Source organism: Panthera tigris, chromosome A3 (assembly GCF_018350195.1).
Source record: "Panthera tigris isolate Pti1 chromosome A3, P.tigris_Pti1_mat1.1, whole genome shotgun sequence".
NCBI lineage: Eukaryota > Metazoa > Chordata > Mammalia > Carnivora > Felidae > Panthera > Panthera tigris.
The window spans coordinates 120,078,381-120,092,607 of NC_056662.1; positions in this window are offsets into that span (position 1 = coordinate 120,078,381).

Genomic DNA, 14,227 nt, shown 5'->3' on the forward strand with positions numbered 1-14,227 from the left:
TAACCATAACTTTTTTAAGTTAACTAGAAGACAAAAGAGATGAACTTCTCTCTATTCATTATTTTATAGAGCGGCATAATAAGATACTCTTCTTGAGTTTGGGATCAGATCACATTTATCAAAAGTTAAGAAGCAAACTTTAACTGCTTAAAGAATTACACTTTTGGCTGTTCCCGGGAAGCAAATCACAGGTGTTTCTTCAAGTACATAAAGGGCTCCAAGTTCATTGAATTGTTCCTGATTGCTATTTCAATCACTATGCAGTAACTCCATTTCCAAAAGGAATTTTGCATTCGGTAGAATTTGGGCGTTACACTGTCTTTTCTTTCTACGAGCCTGTTCCGGGTCACTCTCCAGCAGAGTTTTTCCTGCATATTTATTGTCAAGAGCACTTTGTCCCATTCTCTGATCCCTTTGCTTACTCTAACGTGTAAACTTTCAATTTCCAGCATTTATCGCGTTCTGTGAGGTGGTTTTTCTAGGAGTATCAAAAAATGGTCTCCACCTGCAGTGAGTACCCTGGATTACAAGGATGAACAACTTCCTTTTGGGGAAAGTTGGCTGTATCCCCACTTTTTTTTTAATTTTTCTTTTTACATTTATTTATTTTTGATAGAGAGAGACAGAGCACAGTGGGGGAGGGTCAGAGAGAGACACACAGAATCCGAAGCAGGCTCCAGGCTCTGAGCTGTCTGCACAGAGCCCTACGCAGGGCTCGAACTCACAAACCGCGAGATCATGACCTGAGCCGAAGTTGGACGTTTAACCGACTGAGCCACCCAGGCGCCCCTGTATCCCCACTTCTAAGAACAGATGTTTGTATGTTTTGCTGAAGCCCCATCCAGAATCTCCTCCGACTCTCGCTTCTTTTGACATCAAGCTTCTTGTTTTCTACCTGGTCTGATACCTTCTACTTTACTTACCGTACGTACCTCTGCAATGCCCATCTGCAGAGATACGGTTATAGGCGGATGCTAGGATTTTTGTTACCTCCCTTGGCCACATTTTTTAAATGTTTCCTAGTAACTTGTGTTCTGCAAGAAATGAAACAGAGCCATGGTTCTGCAGAAACTTGATAATGTCCTCCCTAGAGAGCTCCCCATTGCTCAGCCTCTCTGGGACCAGCCACAGCGACCTTCCCTCCTGGTGAGGGCCCTCCGCTCTCTCTCGGATGTTTTAGATGTATTTGGAACCAGGCAGTTTGGTAGGACAAAGGATGTTTTAAGGATTTAAAGAGAAAAGAAGCCGCCTACATTGAACTCATTCCCGTGCCGATGTTATTACAGTCCTTGCCTCTGACACCGCATGTGTTCTGGCTTTTAGCAGGATTGTTCTCCAGCTTTGCTCTGAAATGTAAAGCCCCATTGCCCACTGCAAGTCTTAATGAAAAGCAGCTCATAAGCAAGTTACGTAACCTAATTGTAATCCAGGGATCAGCTTGGTTATATTATTTAAAGAAATAGCATCCATTTTCTGTGACCTGATTTAGAAAAGAAACCGAGGGAAGAAAAAAAATACCCACTTCAGCACTCAGCTCCCTGCGCTCATTCTAATGAGAACCCTTGTAAATAATTCAGAAACAGTGACTTTTAAGAACATTAAACCCAACTTAGCTCAGGGTTATATCTCAAAGCAGCTTTAGCTGCTTAAAGCAAATTATAAGTGATCATGAAATATGGGCCTTATTTCTGCGGATAATTTAGTCACTTAGGAAGTTTAATTTCCTCATCAATTCCCCACACGTGGAGCTGACTAGAGGCAAGATGCTAGGGAGTGCTGAGACGCACAAGCCCTGCTCTCAGGACGCTTACAATCTCATTAGGGTTAATAATAACGTGCCATCCCTGGTACATTAATTGGAACAAATGTATCGTAGTAATGTAAAATGTTAACACTTAGGTAAAAGAGGGTTGGTCGTTGGTGGGGTGTTTGCAGTAACTGTACAATTTTTGCAACTTTTTTTTCTGTAAATCTAAAACTATTCTAAAATTAAAAGTTTATTTTTAAAAACCTGGATAGGGAAACAGTTGGGTACACAAATAGAAACGCATCCATGCTTGTTGCCTGGTTTATAGAAATAAAACGAGTCCTGCCTAATAGGCAGCTTCATAAGTACTATGATTGCTTTGTGAACTTCAAAAGCACAAGACTGGATTAATCATAATCCTGATTCATGTTAATAATGTGCCATGAATCAAGGACTATGATTCGTCCTTTGGTCCTTACATAAACTTCATTAAATTGATTGATACTCTATATAATCTATATAATAATACAATAAACCACTCAGATCCAACTCTCAACCCGTGAGCTAAAAGGCCTCCATGACTTACATTGACCTACGTGTTCCTCTTCTGTCGCATCCCCAAATGCCCGCTCGGTAGTAACCGTCCTCATAAATTTTGCTTTAATCATACCCAGGGTTTTTTTCTTTTTAAGTTTATTTATTTATTTTGGAAGAGAGCATGAGTGTGACTGGGGGAGGGCGAGAGAGAGAGAGAGAGAGAGAGAGAGAGAGAGAGAGAGAGATAGAATCCCAAGCAGGCCCCATGCTGTGAGCACAGAGTCTGACTGGGGGTTTAATCTCAGGAACTGTACGATGGTGACCTGAGCCACAAATCAAGGGCTGGACACTTAACCAACTGAGCCCCCCCAGGCCCCTCTATCATACTATTGCTTCTCTGTACATTTTTTTTTTAACGTTTATTTTTATTTTTGAGATAGAGAGAGAGACAGAGCATGAATGGGGGAGGGTCAGAGAGAGGGAGGCACAGAATCCAAAACAGGCTCCAGGCTCTGAGCTGTCAGCACAGAGCCCGACGGGGGCTCGAACTCACAGACCGCGAAATCATGACCTAAGCTGAAGTCGGCCGCCCAACCGACTGAGCCACCCAGGCGCCCCGCTTCTCTGTACATTTTATTACACATATGTTTGGGCCAAAACTTTATGCTCCTTTTATTTGTTTTTGAACTTATACGTCATCTTCTGGGACTTATTCTTTTGGCCCAACATTATGTTCCTGAGATTTATTAATAATATGATTATAGTTAATGAATTTTCACTGTTGTATAATATTCAATAGCAGAAATATACCACAATTTATTTAACCATGTTTACATTAATTTACATTAACCATTTAATCAGTGGTTTCTAAAATTTTGCGATGACAAACGGGTTCTGCCACAAACACACACATTTGTCTCCTGGAAAATGTGTACTGATGTGGCCATGCATGGAACTAGAGCTTTGTGAGACTGAACAGTCTTAAAACAGTTTAAGAACTAAGGCAGAACAGTTCACTTATGGAAATTATGTTATACATGTCCAGGGAAGAGCGTATAATATAAATTCTTCACCTTTGAGGCAAAGCATAATAGGAATGATACACTAATTCCATGTCAGTTAAGATTTGATTTGTTTGTACCATAAAATCAAAATTAATAGTGGCTTAAACATCCATGTTGCTCTCATGTAAGCCATCCAGAGAGGAGGGGCCTAGAAGCGTGGATGGGCCCATCAACAAAGTCGTCATGGATCCTGGCTTCTTCCAGCTTTCCAGTTTGCTGTCCCTGCAGCGGGACCTTTGTCTACATGATCCAAAAGGGCTTATCAACTTCTAGCCACTACATCTGCTTCTCAGTCGGTAAGGACAAAGAACAGAGGAAAAATGCACATCTCCTATTCAAGGACCCTTTCTCCAAATCGCACGTGACATTTCTAAGGACATCCCATGAACCAGAAGGTAGATACGTGGCTCAAACCCAGTTTCAAGAGAGGCTGTAAAACGTAGTATTTATTCTGGGCATCCCTGTACTCAGCTAAAAATTCTATTACTAAAGAAGAATGGAAAAAGGGACTTTGAAGACAATTAGCAGTCTCTGAGAAAATTGTCACAGCTAAACTGAGAGCAGAAAGGAAAGAAACCCAACAAGGATTTATGTTGAAAAGTACAAAGAAAGAGGTGCCTGGGTGGCTCAGTCGGTTGAGCATCGGACTTCAGCTCAGGTCATGATCTCGCGGTTCGTGGGTTCAAGCCCAGCATCGGGCTCTGTGATGACAGCTTGGAGCCTGGACCCTGCTTCGGATTCTGTGCCTCCCTCTCTCTCTGCCCCCCTGCCCCCCAAATCACACTCTGTCTCTCTCTCCTTCAAAAAGAAATAAACATTAAAAAATATTTTTTTAAGTACAAAGAAAAAATAAATACTCATAATATCACCACCCAATGGTTACCAATTACCACCATTAACTTTTTGAGATATATTTTGCAACACTTTTTCATCCATATATACAACCATGTACATATCTCCAGTATATCCACAACTATACCTATATTTCTCTAAATATATCCACACATTACTTTTAAAGGAACTATTTTAATTACTGCAGTAAGTCAAAGAGAAAGATAGCTAGGTTGGTTTCCCCCTTTAAACTCTTAATAAAGTTCACGGGGAAAGCAACATTGGGGTAACTACAGGAAAGAGGATAATGTGTCCTGTAATTGCATGTTTATATTTCTCAGAGTTGCTAAATGCAAAATAAGTTTAGCTGCATACAGTGTACCCTGGAATAAGGATTCAAAGGTGAATTTAAGGGGTACCTGGGTGGCTCAGTTGGTTAAGCATCTCATTCTTGATTTCAGCTCAAGTCCTGATCACACGGTTCGTGAGATGGAGCCCCCCACAGGGCTCTGCACTGACAGCCCAGAGCAGGCTTGGGATTCTCTCTCTCCCTCTCCTCTGCCCCTCCCCTCCTGAAAGTAAATAAATAAACGTTTAAAAAATAAATAAGTAAAGGTAAATTTGAAAGGAAAAATGATTAGCCATTCGAGAAAAACTGCGGGCATGTCTTCAATAGGGCAAGTGGCCAGGAAAACTAATGGACACAAGAACTCTGGGGAAATGCATCAACAAGAGTTTGCTAAACCACAGATAGGGAGAACAAGTATCAATAACTAGATTATTTACTTCTAAGAATGCCCTACCAGATGAGCATGAAGGAGGTTCTTTGGGGTTCTTTTCTCCATAAAAGAGCCCCCTAGAGAGTGAACCAACATGGCATATGACCTTTGGTCAAGAAAAAGAACATTTACATAGAGCTGTAAATTCACTCAATAAACTTACTGGGACTGTGTTCCTGTCTCCACAGAGACCATAGTACAGGAGGGGAGACACAGAGGTGCCTGTAAAGGTAAGTTGACATTTAGTGGGCGCCAGACATTGTACTAAGCACTTTACATGCATTATCAAGTTTACACTTATAATTATTCTTATTCTTACCCCTGTCTGACAGATGAAGAAAATAAAGCTGTAGGTTAGGTAACTTGGTTGCAGTCACAAAGCTAGTAAAGGGCAGAGCTGCGATTCTACCCCAGATCCATCAGATTTTAGAGCCCCTGCTCTGGGCCGTGACAACCCAAGTAGTTAGTGTTACGACAGAAGGTTGTGCAAAATTCTGAGGCAACACATAACAAGCATCAAATATCTGCCAGAGGAAAACTTGTAGAGCAGCACAAAAGTGAAAAAATGTGAAGTATAAATATAATGTCAGCAAGTGTTGAAATAAGATGAATGTAAGCATTGATAAACGAATGGAAAAGACAAGATTTCCACATCAGAGCCTAGTAAGCCTGGATTTTAGAAGCAGTCTTTTTGTTTTCGTGATTCACTGCATAATTCAATCCTATATCACCTAATATCTTTATCCCTATTTTAGTAGTTAATCATACATTGGACACCTTATCAAGCTATCTTTTCTCTGTGAGCTGCCTCCACATGTAGACTAACTATTGGCCATAAAAAGCAACATACAACATGTTTGATTCTTCTCTCTTTTTTGTTTTTCAGATCCTTCACTGAGGTACACATTATCATACTAGGCACTGAGTACGTATATGAGTTGAAGTGATATCCATTTATTTAAGGTTGATTCAAAGTGGTAGATAGAGAAGATACACAAAGAAGACCCAACATATGGATAATAGAGAGTCCTGCAGAATGAAAACAAAGTACTAAATAGAAGAAATATTTAAAATTAGAATCCAAGAAAAATGTCTAGAAATAAGAAAAGATTTGAATCCACCTATTGAAAGGAACACACAGAGATGAGACTGGAAACTAGACAGGCACCCGGTCATGCTGGTCCTTGTAGGTCACTACAAGAAATTTAAATTTTGCTCTAAACGCAGTAGGAATCCTTTGGAGGACTTTAATCAGAAACACCATTGATTCCACAAAATGGAGAAGTAAAAATGTGTGTGGACCTGAAAAAAAATGAAATATGAGCATTAAGACATGGTTGTGCTTTACAACACAAGGCCTCTCTGCTTCCACTTTAACTGTGGCAATTTTCCTACATTCCTTCCTGCATGAGACTCCCCCCCCCCCACCTTTTCTTTCCATTTATCAAGTTTCTACCCATGAAGAGATTAAAGTTATGCCAACCTTTTTGGCATGAAGAATTGGGAAAGAATGGCTAGCAATTTAGGGATTAAGAGTGTGAAATGAGAGCGGGAATTGCTGAGATAAAGCCCTAGAAAGCAATCCCAGGTGAGAGGCACGGGAAGGGACTAGGGAATCGGAAACCTGTTGCTAAGGTAGAAAAAACTAAAAATTGAAGTGCAGCGTTGGGGGTGAAAGAGTATGAGGAAGCATACTCAGGAAACAAGGCTCAGGACAAGGCCTAAATCTCTTTATGTTCAGCAAACCCTGGAATATCAAAGTCTCTATTCAAGGGAAGGTGGTAGAAATGGAATCAGAGAAAGACACAATCAGGAAGATTTTGAAAGAAAAAAAATTAATGCTTTCTATCCAAATCTATACTTTGGTGAGTGTAGAAATGTTAGGGGCTTCCCTGTCAAACTTGTCATTTTAATATCACTGTTATTTGTTTTTCATACTCTCTGTATTCTTAATTTTTCATTCTCTACCTCTCAGATTAAATGTAATTTCCTGTATGATTAAAGTTCTCATGTGGAGTGTTTTGGTGAGAATAGCATGGGTATCAAGCTATTGTGGACCAACTTCCACTACAAAAATATCAAAATGCTGTATAAAATAATACAAAGAATTTAATTAGTCGAGACTGAGAGAAAGAAGGGAAGAAAGAAAAAACAGAAAGGGGGAAACTCTTTGCCAAGAACAAAAAGTGGGTTGAAAATCAGAGGAGTAGACTCCAATTATCCTGTAGTAACCGGGCAAAGTGGGATACTGGACCTGGTTATAAGTGCATGGGGCTGGAGGCTGGGGATTGAACATCCACATAGGGAAAAATACATGACTTAAGAAAGGCAGGGTGTCGGAACTGGGACCTGGCCAAGGTGGTCGATTAAATTTATGAAAAGGGAACTAAAGAAAAAAAAGGGGGGCATCCCAAAGGTCCCTGTGCCTAATACTAGATATATTACGTGTCCAACAGGGGAATAAAAACTCTAGACTATTCAAATGAGGGTGTGGGAATTCATATTTTTAGTGCCCCTAAGGTGTGGAAATTCCCAAATTGGTCTAGGACTCCCAAAATTTCTCAAGCCCCAGCAAGAGAAAATATAAAACATCAGAGCAAAGTGGCTCCCACAGTTCAAGGGACTAAAATGAGAAAGAAAAAAAAAAAAAAAAGAACATCCTAGATCCTCCAAAATGAGCTCATAATATACAAGAGAGACGAAGAAATGAGCCAGCATGAGATGGAGCTCACATGCACAATGGGAAGAATGTGTGTGCTATGAACTACATACAACAGCAAATCAGAAAGAGAATACTAGATATTTAAGTTAAAATGATAAAGGGGTTGACACCAAAAACATGATCCTTAAAAGGAAAAATTGATAAATTATACCTCATCAAAACTGAAAACTTCTGCTCTCCAATAGGCCCTATGAAATATTGAAGATAAGCTGCAGACTGGGGAAAAATATTTGCAGACCACATATCCAACAAAGTACTTGTATCTGGATGATATGGGAACTCTCAAAGCTGAACAGTAAAAACAAAAAAATTCATTTAGAAAACGGGCAAAAGACATGAACAGACATTTCACCTAAGAAGATATACAGCTGACAAGCACATGAAAAGGTGGTGAACATTATTAGTCGCTAGGGAAATGCAAAGCATTACAACAAGATATCCCCACACACCTATGAGAATGCTGGGGAGGATGTGGAGAAGCTGGATCGTTCGTACAGTGCTGGGGCCCTTAAATGACACAGCCACTCTGGAATACAGTTGGCTATTTCCTTTGAAACCAAACATGCAATTATCATGTAACCCAGCAACCGAACTCTTGAGCATTTGTTCCAGAGAAACGAAAACCTATGTTTGTACAAAACTTGTACGTGAATGGTCATAACAGTTTTATTCATATCGGCATAAGACTGGCAACAACCTAGATGTCTTCAACTGGCAAAAGTTTAAACAACTATGGTATATTCAAACCGTAGAATACTACTGAGCAAAAAAAAGTAGACTATTAATTATAAACACAACTGGGATGGATCTCAAGGGGATTTCACTTAGTGAAACAAGCCCATCTCCAAGGTTATGTACTGTATTATCCAATGTATAGACCACGTTTGATATAACAAATTGATAGAAATAGAGAACAGATTTTTGGGTTCCAGGTTGAAGAACAGGGTGGGAGAGTGAGGGAAGTCGGTGTGCTTCTAAGAGCAGCCTGAGACTTGCAGAGATGAAGCACTTCTGTATCTTCATTGTAGTGGTGGTTACACAAAGCTATACACGTGATAAAATCGCATAAAACTTTGCACGCACACACGCGCGTGCACGCACGCACTCATAAAACTCGTGAAATCCAAATTAAACCAATGAGTAAAGATATACAAGAAAGGAAAGAAGCTTTGATAAAGAAAACCTAGGCAGACATTTTAAATACAAATCACATGTTCAGAAATGAAAAATATTGTCACCAAAAAAAAAAGCTTAAAAGGCAAATTAAACGGCATATCAGGCATAGCCGAAAAGAGAATTTGTTACCTTAAAAAATAGATTTGAATAAATCATGCAAAATGCCACATGGAGGGATTAAGAGATGGCAAATGCATGAGAGAAGTTCAGAGAGAGGGCACAACGGGAAGATGCCACATCCCTCTAACAGGAGCTTTTGAAGGAGGCGATGTCAGGGGGAAATAAATGAAAATTCGCCATATTTGAAGAAAGTTCTAAATGTCACCTTGACCAGGCATAAAAACAAACAAACAAACACAGGCAAATGATGGCAAAACTACAGAAGACCAGAAATAAAGACAAAGTCTCAGAAGCAACCAGAGGGGAAGGGGAAGGACGTAGTAGCACAAAAGGGTAGCTATTATTAGACTGACAGCAGATTTCTCATCAGCAACAATACAGTTTGAAAGATTAGACTGATATCTTCAAAGAGATAATACAAGAAAATAATAAGAGAAAATAACTAACTTAAAATTATACGCACAATTAAAGTATGTCTTCAAATAAGGCTAAAATAAAATCATTTTTAGACAGAAAAATTTATTACTCACAGGTTCTCACTAGAAGATCTATGATAGTTATTTCTTCCTGGAGTTCAGGAAGAAAGAAACTGAAACCAAAGTTTCAGAAATGAGATGCAAAAAATAGTTGAGAGGGGCACCTTTGTGGCTCAGTTGGTTGAGCGTTCGACTCTTGATTTTGGCTCAGGGTTGTGATCTTGGGGTCATGGGCTCTGCGCTGACAGCCCAGAGCCTGATTGAGATTCTCTCTCACTCTCTCTCTCTCTCTCTCCCTCTGCCCCTCTATCCTACTTGTGTTCCCTCTTTCTCTCTCTCTCAAAAAAGTTGAGAGATAAATTGGCAAACATGTAGATTAAATCCACACAAATATTAATTGTAAAAAAAATTAATACTATGGGAGAGTGATTGGAGGACAGGAACAAATTGTAAAAAATACAAGTGAAGGAAAAAAGGTCAAATGGGAGTTGGGGAGATTAAATTTAAAGAATCTAAGGCCTTTGTATTGTTTGGGAAGGGGATAGAACTCTTGGTTAACTGGAAGCACTGTTAACAACAACTGTACATGTTAGATATTAACAATAGCCAAAAAGCCTCTAAAAATATAGATATGTAATATACAACTTTCCAACGAATAGAAGGAAAAAGAGGACTTAAAAAATCAAGACAATACTTGACAGGAAAAGAGAAATAAAGAAAGAACAGGGTAAATAGAAAATAACTTGCTAAAATTAATACCAAATATATCAGTACTCAAAAGAAAAGGGATGATTTTTCTGACTACCTCAAAAGTCACCTATTCTTAGGGACACCTGGGTGCCTCAGTCAGTTAAACATCCCATTCTTGGGATCCCCATCTTGATCATGATCTCACAGTTTGTGAGATCGAGCCCCATGTCAGGCTTTGTGCTGACAGTGCAGAGCCTTCCTGGGATTCTCTCTTTCCCTATCTCTCTACTCCTCCCCACCTCAAAATTAATAAATAGACAATTTTTTTAAAGTTAGCTATTCTCAGAATGGATTTAAAAAACAACAAATTCCTGCCATATGTTGATGAAAAAAAAAAAGGTTTTTCAAAAAATACCAGGAAAACATACATTTTTAAAAAGCTGGTACACCAACATTATTATTTTACAGAGTAAATGTTAAAGCAAAAAGTATTATTTGTGATAAAGAATATCATTATTTAATAATGAAAGGAATAATAATTCTGTCTTGTTTGATGCTGGGTTTTATTTTCACAGTCTTGAACAACACCTGGCACATGGTAGGTGCTCAGGAAATGAATGGTTGAATAAATTAAGTCATGAGGAAATTACAGATGTAACAGCATAGCCTTAAAATATACAGAGCAGAATCTGACAAAATTCTAAGGAAAACTGATAAATCTATAATAACATTGGTCAATTTTTAACATTTGTCATACAGGAAATAATGAGATCAAACAGAAAAATTTAGTGAAAGATACAGAAGATTTGTGTTCCTGACTTAACAAATAGACATATAGAGAACCCTATACCCCACAATTATAGAATACATAATTTTTCAAAATCATTTAAAAAATTGCATAGAAAACATTTTACAAATATTAACCACATGCCAGACCATAATGGAAGTCTTAACAAAGACTACATACAGAATTCATATATAGATCATGTTTTCTGAGCACAATCTGATAAAGTTAGAAATAAATAACAAAAAATAGTTTTTTAATGTTTGGAAAATTGAAGACAAGCTTTGATTAATATAGTCTTCAAAGAAGAAATAATTATGCATATGAAGTACATAGAAAGTGAATGGCAATGAAAACACTGTATATCAAACTCAGTACTAATAGCACAAAAGGAAAATTTATTGCCCAGCATGGATATATTTTAGAAAGAAGAATGAAATTAACGAGCTCAATTTCTAAGTCCAAATATTAGAAAATGCATAATGGAGTATGCAAGAAAGTAGAAGGAAGCAAATAATAAAGATAACAGCACACATTCATGAAATGAAAAACACTATAACAGTGCTATTCCTTTGAAGAAGCTAAGAAGGTAACGTTTTATTTACTTTGAGACATTTTTTCCACATTTTACATCTCTGAAGTATTTTATGATTGGTGATATCTAAGATTCAATAATATATGATAGACAAACTTCTGGTAGGGTTGATCAATGAAAAAAAGAAAGCACAAACAAGCAGTATTAGAAATGATATGAAGATATAACTATGATTACAATAAACTTCTTTGACCAAACTAGTGCTGATAAATTTGAAAACAAATGGCATGGTTTTTTAAGATAAAGTATTAAATTTAACTTGAGAAGAAACAGAAAATATTGCTAGACTTCTGACCATAAAAGAAATGGAACAATAAATAAATCTACCACAAAAAAAATGAAGCTCATAATATTTTATAGGCATTCATTTCCAGAAAATGAACTCAAAAACAGAAATTTCATCTTAGGAGGCTAGTATATTCTTGATGCCAAAACCAGACAATGGCTATGAAAGAAAGAAAAATATGGTTCAATCTTCATTATGAACACAAATATAAAAATATACTAGACAAGATAATAACAAGCCAAATCTAGGAACATAGGTTTGTTTTTTTAAAAGAAATAATGACCAGTTTGGTTTATCACACAAATATAATGAGGAATTACCCTAAGAAAAAAATCTACTGTTTCATTTCAATGCATTAATAAATTAAAGAAAGAAAACCACCTAATCACCTCAGAGGATCCAGGAAAATACTTCAATAAAATTCAACATCCACTTGTGATTAAAAAAAAAAATCCAAACCTATAAAACTCTTAATTAGAAATAAAAGGACACCTCCTAGCCTAAAAAGGAGTACTGACTAAAACCTACAGAAAATATAATCAAGAGTGAAATGTTAGAAGCATTTTTACATTCAGGGAGAAAAGACAAGAATGACCATTATCACTACCTCTATTTAACATTGTTCTGAAGATCCTGTTCAAGAAACAAGTAAAATGTGTACGAATTAGAATCATAGAAACAAAACTCTCATAATATACATACATATATATATATATATATACACACCATGAGATATATATACTATGAGATAGATATAGATATAGATAATGTTTATTTTGAGAGAGAAAAAGTGTGCAATCAGGGTAGGGGCAGAGAGAGAGAGGGAGAGAGAGAATCCTAGCAGGCTCCATGCTGATCGTGTGGAGCCCAACGTGGGGCTTGATCTCATAAATCATGAGATCATGGCCTGAGCTGAAATGAAGAATCTAACACTTAACTGACTGAGCCACCCAGACACCCCTCATAGCATATTAATTATAGTTGTTTCAAATTCTCAGTCTGTTAATTCCAACATCTCTGCCATAGCTGAGTCTGGTTGTCATGCTTACTCTGTGTCTTCAAACTGTGTTGTCTTTTAGTATGCCTTGTAATTTTTTGTTGAAAGCCAGACGTGACACATGGGTAAAAGGAACTGGGGTAAATAGTCCTTCAGTGTGTGATTTTATATTTAGCTGACTGGGGTTACACTGTGTTTACCATTTGCTATAGCTATAGGTGTCCGAGGTTAAAATTTCCTCTGGTGTCCTTGTTTCTGTCTGCCCTCTTGTCTTTAGGTGTCTCTAAAGACTTCTTATTAAATAATGTCTGGGATATGCAATTCTTTCTGTTGTATTCCCCTGTTAGTATACAGGGGCCTTCTTGTTCTGGTGGTGTGAAGTGTGGGGGCAGGGGAAGTAAGTATTCTATTGTCCCATGGTTAGGTCACAGACTTTTAATGAGCCTTTGCCCCTGGGCTGCGACTTTCCAAGTGCTTCTCAGTTTTGTTTAGATGAGACAAGAAGGTTAGAGGGGGCTGATGTTGGATATTTCCCTTCCCTCCGGTTGGTTAGTCTTTGGCAAGAACCCAGTCAGTTAGGCTCTGGTAAAATGGTTTCTCTTGAGGCCTTGTTAAGAACAGAATGATAAGGACAGAATTCTCTGGGCATATTTCAAAATAGAATTTAAAATGTCTATACCGAGACACCAAAACCATAATTAAAAGACAAGTTCCAAGTTGGCCAGGTTGTAGAGCAATAGGAACTCTTATACATGGCTGGTAGATATCTGAGAGAGCACAACCTCTTTGAAGAGCAATTTAGTGTTATTTAGTAGAATTGAACTAAGCCCCAGAAATTCCATCCTTAGATCTATACTCTGCATTATCTGCCAACACACTTCAACGTGTTGCTGTTTGTACTGATGATGCAGAAGCAATTGTAGGTAAAACCGCTGGTGATTTAGTACAAATCGAATGGTGCCAAACTGTTTTGCTCGTCATTGTATTCTTTATTGTCAGAGGCTTGAAGTAAAATCGTCATCATCATCATCATCACCATCATCATCATCCAGTTCTACTTAGTAATTAAAAATTTTTTTTTAAGGTTTATTCACTTTTCAGAGACAGAGACAGAGAGTGAGGGGTGGGGGGAGGAGCAGCCTGAGAGGGAGACACAGAATGTGAAGCAGGCTCCAGGCTCTGAGCTGTCAGCACAGAGCCCGACGCAGGGCTTGACTCACAGACCGTGAGATCATGACCTGAGCTGAAGTTGGATGCTTAACAGACTGAGCCACCCAGGTGCCCTTTTATTTATTAATTTTACTGACGAAGCAGTAAAAATTATTTATACATTTTATTAAATCTCAACTCTGAAGTACATGTCTTCTTAATATTAATATTCTGTGTAATGAAACAGAAAATACACATCAAGCATTTCTGCACA